The sequence below is a fragment of the Sus scrofa genome, unplaced genomic scaffold (assembly GCF_000003025.6).
Source record: "Sus scrofa isolate TJ Tabasco breed Duroc unplaced genomic scaffold, Sscrofa11.1 Contig1914, whole genome shotgun sequence".
Taxonomy (NCBI): Eukaryota; Metazoa; Chordata; class Mammalia; order Artiodactyla; family Suidae; genus Sus; species Sus scrofa.
In genome coordinates, this window is record NW_018084979.1 from 255,972 (window position 1) to 264,235 (window position 8,264).

Sequence of the window (8,264 nt, forward strand, 5' to 3'; positions counted from 1 at the left end):
ACATAATCGTGTCATTTTTATCCTTCACTTTGTTAACATGGTGTTATCACATTGATTGATTTGCGGATATTGGCCCATCCTTGCATCCCTGGGATAAGTCCCACTTGATCATGGTGTATGATCCTTCTTACATATGTTGAATTTGGTTTGCTGGTAGTTTGTTGAGGAAGTTTGCATCTATATTCATCAGAGAAACTGGCCTGTACTTTTCTCTTTTTTGTGGTGTCTTTGTATGGTTTTGGCATCAGGGTAGCGCTGGCCTCATAAAATGAGTTTGGGGATGTTCTCACCTCTTTAATTTGTTTTGGAATAGTTTGAAAATGCTAGGTATTAATGCTTCATCATACATTTGGTAGAATTCTCCTGTGAAACCTTGTGGTCCTGGACTTTTGTTTGCTGAGTTTGTTTTGTTTTGTTTTGTTTTTTTATTACTCATTCAATTTCCATACTAGTAATCAATCTGTTCAGGTTATCCATTTCTCCCTGATTCAGTCTTAGAAGATTGTATATTTCTAGAAATTTATCCAGTTTTTTCTAGGTTGTCCAATTTGTTGGCAGATGGCCAATAAAGTTTGTAGTATTCTCTTATGATTGTTTGTATTTCTGTAATATCTGTTATAACTTCTCTTTCATCTCTAATTTTATTTTGGTCCTCTCTCTTTTTTCTTAATGAGTCTCTCTAAAGTCTTGTCAATTTTGTTTATCTTTTCAAAAGACTAGCTCTTGGTTTCATTGATCTTTCCTTTCTTTCTTTCTTTTTTTTTTTTTTTTTTTTTTTTTTTTTTTTTTTGGTTTTTTGTCTCTATAGGGCTACACTTGTGGCATATGGAGGTTCCCAGGCTGGGGGTCTAATCAGCACTATTTCTAGGCCAGAGCCACAGCAATGCCAGATCTGAGCCACATCTGTGAACTACACCACAGCTCATGGTAATGCCGGATCCTTAACCCACTGAGAGAGGCCAGGGATCGAACCCACAACCTCATGGTTCCTAGTTGGATTCGTTTCCACTGCGCCATGACGGGAACTCCATATTTTTGTAGTTCTATGCTCTTTTCTTCTTTTTGTCTCTTCCCTCGTGGTTTCATGATTTGATTTTCTTTAGTGTTATATTTGTATTCTTTTCTCTCAAGTATTTGTGTATCTATTATAGATTTTTGGTTTGTGGTTGCCATAGAGTTCATATATGTTCACACATAGCTATATATAGTTGTCTTAAACTGACAGTCATTTATGTTCTGACACATTCTAAAAGATCTACATTTTTTAGTCTCCCCCACCATGTTTTGTGCTTTTTTGATGTCTTATTTTACATCTTCATGCCTATCCCTTAACCGCTTATTGTACTTATAGTTGATTTTATAAATGTTTTTGTCTTTTAATCCGAGCTTTAGTGGTTGATCCACTGCTTCTGATATATATTTCCCTTTACCAGTGGGATTTTCCCCTTCCTATATTTTCTTATTTCTCTTCCACTCAAAGAAGACCCTTTAACATTTCTCATCAAGTTTATTTAGTATTGATGAACTCTTAGTTTTTGCTTGTCTGGGAAACTTTCTCTCTCCTTCAATTCTGAACAACCTTGGTGGGTAGAATATCCAAGGCTGTAACTTTCCTCATTGCAGCATTTTAAGTATATCATGCCACTCCCTTTTGGCCTGCAAACTTTACACTGATCTGAAAAATCAGCTGAACCTTTTGAGGGTTCCCTTGTATATGACTCTTTTTCTCTTGCTGTCTTTAAAATTTTCTCTTTAACTTTTGTTGTTTTAATTATGTATCTTGGTGTTAGTCTCTGTGGATTCATCTCATCTGAGACTCCCTCTGCTTCTTACACCTGGACATCTGTTTCCTTCTTCAGGTTAGTGAATTTTCCAGCTATCATTTCATCAGATACATTTTATACTCTTTTCTGTCTCTCTTCTTTTCTGGGACCCCCATAATGTGAATATTAGTATGCTCAATGTTGTTCCATAGGTCCCTTAAACTATCCCCATTTTTATTTATTGTTTTCTTTTTGCTGTTCCAATTGGACGATTTCTATTATTCTGTCTTCCATATCACTTATGTGTTCTTCTGTGTCACCTAATATGCTGTTAATTCCTTATAGTCTATTTTTCATTTCAGTTACTACATCCTTCTTTGACTGATACTTTTTTATATTTTCTAGTTCTTTACTGAATGTCTCCCTGCATTCATCTACTTTTTTCCCCAAGTTCAGCTAGCATCCTTACCAGTATTGCTTTGAATTATTTTTCAAGAAAATTCAAATTTTTTTCAGGAGTTTTATCTTGTTCTTTCATTTGAAATATATCCCTCTGTTTTCTCATTTTGTTTAACTATGTCTGTCTCTGCAATTAGGTGAAACTTTAGTTACCTATCCCGATCTTGAACGGGTGTCCTTGTGTGGAAACATCCCTTTGCAGTCTGCATGTGCCTGGCGGCTTCAACAGGAGAACTGGATCGGAAGTGATCATGGGATTTATCTTCTCCTGGGGTATGCTGGCAGCCACTGCCTTGGTAGTAGGTACAACTGATTCAAAGGGGCTAAAGTCAGAGCCAGGTGTCAAGTGGGGCTTCTCTTATGTTCAATGCCAGTCAGAGCTCTATCAGGGGAGGGCCCAGGGTTCAAAGGGCCAGAGAAAGAGCCTGATGGAGTTGGGTTTTTCCCATGGATGATAGCAGCTTCTGTCTTGGTTGGGGGTACGGCCAGGTCCCAAGGGCTTGGTATGCATCTCTGAGCTGGCTCCATTTCCCTGGTGTGCAAGCCTTGGTTAGAGGCTGGTGGGGCCAGAGGGGCTGGAGCAGCACTACCGAGATAGTTTTTCTCCTTCCCAGTGTGCACATGCATGTGCCCACAAGAAATGGCAATCTCTGCTCTGCCTAGAGACAGGGATGGGGCCAAGCTGGGCTCTGTTCCCTCCAAGTGTACACATGCTCCTTGGCAATGGCAGCTGCAGCCTCAGCAGGGAGCAGCGCTGGAGCAGAGGGTGTACTGGAGCAGACCTGGCAGGGCAGCCAGAGCACCAGGCAGTTTTCAATCTGTTGCTTTGGAGCTATGATTGATAGCAAGCAATTTTGTGCACATTTTTTTTAATGGCTGCAGCTGGGGCATATGGAAGTTCCCCAGGCCAGGGACTGAATCCAAAGTGCAGCTGTAACCTACGCCACAGCTGTGGGAATGCCAGATCCTAAGTTTAACCTATCGTGTCAGTTAACCCATGCCTCCAAAGCGACCTGAGCTGCTGCAGTCGAATTCTTAGCCCACTGCACCATGGTGGGAACTTCTCTATGCATACTCTTCAATAGTGGAGCCTCAGATTTGTACAGTCCCCAGGTAAGCTCCACTGGGTTTTCAAACCAGCTCAGGGGACTTGTCTCCCCAGTGCCAGACTCCAGGCCTGGGTGCCTAATATGTGGCTCAAACCCCCTTGATCCACAGGAAGGACCCTTGAGCCTGTGATTTTTCCCCACTCTTGTGAGTCTCCTTTGACGGGTGTGGGTCCTGACCAGCTGGCTTCTCTTCCCCTCTTACCAGACTCCATGTGGTTCTTTCCTGACGGCCTTGGGTGCAGAAGAGCCGTTCTGCTGGTCTCCAGGTCTTTTCAGTGGGAGTTGCTCTATGTGTAGCTGTAGCTTTGACGTGTCAATGGGGGGAGGGGAGGGGCGCTCAGGGCCCTCCTACTCCACTGGCTTGACCACGCCCCCCCATCAAGCCTTGCTTTTTTTTTTACCTGCATGAGTCCAAGGCTGAAGATTACACCACCAGATTCCATCAATATACAGTGAAACCGATCCCCGCACAGGAGAAATGATTGTAAACATGCTTGCACTTTGCCCTCCCATCATGCCCAAGTTCATCAGCTGTGTCCCAGAGAGAAAAGCTCACCTTGGCCACTGCAGTTAATTTTTACCAAGCCCCTTTTGGTAAACAGGGGACTTAGCACAGCTGTATTCTACTTTTTAGACCGGAAGCCTCCATTTGTGTAATATAACAAATAAAAGCGTGATTTTTGGACCCTCCAGGAAATGAATGACTCATTTTTCCTGGCCGACTGACGTGAGGCTGGCTACTCAATTACCTTACATTGATTAAAGACAAGCATTGCTGCCTCTAGATAAAAAGGAAAAGAAAAAACGAAGCCCATTAGCAAAAGGGGGCAGGGATGGAAGTGATGAGGCGAGACTTGGGGCTGCTTTTCGACTTGAGTGTGGTTTGCAGATGCCACAAAATGGGATCTGATGGAACTGAGGCCACACTGTGTCATGAGGCTGCTTTCTGAGCAGTCGCTGGAGATAAAAAGCAAAAGTTATCTACTAAGGACCTACACTGTGTTTAACCCTTTCCTCTACCTGCCCATTTTAAATGCCCTGCAAGGCAGGTAGCCTCGCCATCATCATGCAGCTCCAGGAACATACTAGAAGAGCCAGCTTCCTCCCTCCACGGAAAGGTGTGGCAGCAGTATACCGAGGGGCCTGGCGGGGGCCTCAGCACTGCTCAGTGGGCTGATATTAGGGTCACCAGAAGTCCCCAGGGTTAGGGGTGGATTTAAGAGGTAAGGATGTCCAGGCTGGTCGCTCCCCCATCATTTCCTGCCCGTACCGCTGGCACACGTGCACCCACGCACACAAGCCATGCACTCAGCTAGGAATGTCCTGGATGCAGCCCCACCCTGAGAACAGAGTGGGGAGGTTGGATGGTCCCAGGGGAGAGGATGGCCTTGGGAACCCAGGGCTGATTTTTAAGCCCTGCTGTGCCTCTCACAGCTTTGCCACATGGAGTGAATCTCCCGTCCTCCCTCCCCACCTGGTGCCATGAAGGGCTGCCTGCAATAATTTCTAAGGTCCTTGCCATTTTATAGCCATGATTCTATTAATACTGAGAGTGGATTTTAAATGCTAAATGGAGTCCATGAAGGCTGGATATTTCTCGAGATTTAAAATGTCTCGCAGCTAATTGAAACTAATTCTCCAAACCGCACATTAAAAGCCCCAGGCTGATTCTTCTATTTGATGGGCCCTGACAAAGTGGCGGGAGGAGACGGAGTGGCCCGGGTGTGCACTCTCATGCGAGCCCTCTGCTGTTCCTCCCCAGCGAGGCTGCTGCTAATTTGTATTAATGCATCGCCGCATCCCCCCGCCGCAAGGCCTGGGCCCGGCCCTCTGCACAGCCTACGCCACTTAAATTGCATAATGCACTGCTACTTCTCTCTCTTTCTCGGGCTTTTCTCTCCTTGCTCCGATTTCTCCATTTAGAGCTTGGCAGACTAATGGCCACATAATCACTATGGTGAGTATTAACGATGATATAGGCCCCACTCTCGACAGAACGCAGCTCTTCTTTAAGAGAAAAGGACATTTAAATCCGGACTAGGGAAGTGGGCTCGAGAGGGGTGTCAGCCCCGGAGCTGGATGTGTGCAGGAGAGGCTACCTCGAGCTGGACCTAGCAGCAGGTGCAGCCAGGAAAACCAGCCCTGAGAAAAGGACAGAGAGAAGCAGGGCAAAGATCCAAGGTTCTGTGTTCACCTCCCCCAACCTTCAGGGCCAGAGAGCCTCAGAAGCGCAGCGCACCTTGGAGGGCGTTACAGTGGGGCTGTTTAAATACACGCAAAGTCGAAGTTCATACAGTTTTCGTTTGCTGTAGGTGCTGCACTCTTTTAAGACTGTGCTAAAACACGCATAACGGGAGTTCCCGTTGTGGCACAGCAGGTTGAGGATCCAACTGCAGCAGCTCGGGGTGCTGGGGAGGTGCTGGTTTGATCCCCAGCCCAGTGCAGTGGATTAAAGGATCCGGCATTGCCAGAGCTGCAGCTCAGATTCAGTCCCTGGCCCAGGAACCTCCAGATGCCACAGGTGTGGCCATACAATTTAAAAATAATAATAAAATAATATATACATAACATAAAATGTACCCACTTCACCATTTTTAAGCGTACAATTCAATAGCATCAAGCATCTCCATGTTGTTGTGCCATCATTAGCACCTTCCATCCCCAGAGGGTCCCATCGTCCCAGACAGAACCTCCTGAGAGTTCCCTGGTGGTCCAGTGGTGAGGACGTGGTGCTCTCACCGCTGCAGCCCAGGTTCGATTCCTGGTCTGGGAACTGAGATCTCATATCAAGCCGCTGTACCCCATGGCCCCCAAAACAGAAGCCAAACCAAACCTGTGTGCCCACTATACAGCTTCCCCCCGTTCTCTCCTCCCCAGGGCCCTGGTATGTAACGGACTCACATTTTGTGATTATCCTGGTCTATTCCATTGAACTAATGCCGGTCAGGATTCAGCAGTGACCTAACACTGTGAAGAATGGTACCCCCTCATTCCAGCTGGGGAAACAGAGACACAGAGAGGGAGAGTCTGCCACAACGGAGCAGAGAGCCAGGGGCCAGGGGGGCAGCAAGGAAGGTCATCAGATCCTAGTGCCAATGGTCTTTTGACTTTCACGGCACTTTCTCGACGGCCAGCACAGGTTTGTCTGCTCCCTGCTTTATAGGCGATTAAGAAGAGATACAAGAATGAGGATAGGAGTTCCCATCGTGGCTCAGTGGTTGACGAATCTGACTAGCATCCCTGAGGACACAGGTTCAATCCCCAGCCTTGCTCAGTGGGTTAAGGATCCGGCATTGCCAGAAGCTGTGGTGTAGGTCGCAGACGCTGGTGGGATCCCGCATGGCTGTGGCTCTGGTGTAGGCTGGCAGCTGTAGCTCCGATTCGACCTCTAGCCTGGGAACCATCCTATGCTGCTGGTGTGGCCCTAAAACCAAAAAAAAAAAAAAAGAAAAAGAAAAGAAAAGAAAAGAAAAGAAAAAAGAATGAGGATAACGATGTGACAGACACCGGGGTGGCCACCCCCTAGAACAGACGAGGGTTGAGATTTTGTCTCAGTTGCCAGTTATTTTTATAAAAGAAATGCAGTGTTGGGGATGCTGCCTCCTCATCCTGCCTCTCGGGGCACCCTTTCCCCGTAGGTAACCTGAATCTCGCCCTTCTGAATTTGGTGTGTGTGGTGGTGTTTTTTGCATTTTGTTTTGTTTTGTTTTTTTTTCCTTCCACCATTTTCATGTTTACACCTACAGACAGAGAGATTCATGAATAATTCATTGTGTTGTTTGCAGTGTGTTTTTAAACATTTTCATAAACGATGTTACACAGGAAGCTTGCTTTTTCACTCAACATTATGTTTTGAGATGCAATCACGCTGCTATGAGAGTGTGTGTGTGTGTGTGTGTGTACTTAGGTTGTTTCCAATTTATTTTCCTGTTACAAACAATGCTGCAATTATGCACGAGTCTCTCTAGGTAATAGATCTAGCAGTGCAATTGCTGAGTCTTCGCGAACATGCATTTCCAATTCCAATTTTGCTTTGGATATTGACAAATTGCTTTCCAAAGTGGTTGAATTAATTTACGCTCCTACCAGCAGTGTGTGAGGGTCCCTATTTCCCCTTATCTTCACTAACTCCTGATATTGGCAGTCGTTTCAAATGTTACCAGTCTGATTAGTGAGAAACATTCTCGTTTGTTTTAAATCGCATTCATCTGATGATTAGGAAAGCCAAGCGTCGGCGCATTAATAATTTTCATTTTCTTCTGTGAAGTACTTATTCTATTATTTCATTGCAAGGACTGGCAAACCACAGCCTGTAGACCAAATCCAGCCCGTGGACTGTTTTTATGTTGCCTGTGAGCTAAGAATGGCATTTACATTTTTAAAGGGTCATCAAAGAAAAAGAAGTGACAGCGGTTATAGCTGTTCTGCAAAGCCTAAAACATTTACTCTCTGATTCTTTACAGAAAAAGCTCACTGACTCCTGCTCGATTCGATTATTTTGTCTTTTTATTGATATATATCTTGGGTATTAATCGTTTCTTCGAACTAGCTCCTCCCTTCCCCCTCCCTCATCAGCGACCCCGAGCACGCCCACTGTCTACCTCCCCAGGCCCACGCTCGGATGGAAGCAAAACGTTTTCTCAACACCTTGTCAGGTTTCAATTACGTTCAGAATTTATCATCTAACTTTATCTCCCTCTCAACTACTCGCAGTAAAATCAATTTAATGCTCTTTACCTTGTGAAATGCATACGATAGAATTTTGCTTCTGGCTCTGATGGAATGACCACTACTCAACTTGCCTTCTCATCATAAGTAACTAGGAAACTGGATAAAACGTATGAAACAACTGTTTTCAGATACAGGAAAACAAGCAGCAAAGACGCTAATCTCTTGAGATCAGGGACTTGAGACAAGCCTGATTGTTCCAACT

General features: G+C 45.0%; 1 non-coding gene across 1 annotated transcript; it reads left to right on the forward strand.

Annotated features, from left to right (window-relative positions):
• The first annotated feature begins 6,032 nt into the window (after window positions 1–6,032).
• Window positions 6,033–6,104, forward strand: TRNAE-CUC. Its single transcript has one exon. It is a non-coding gene; the product is annotated as a tRNA-Glu (tRNA).
• Window positions 6,105–8,264: the final 2,160 nt, after the last annotated feature.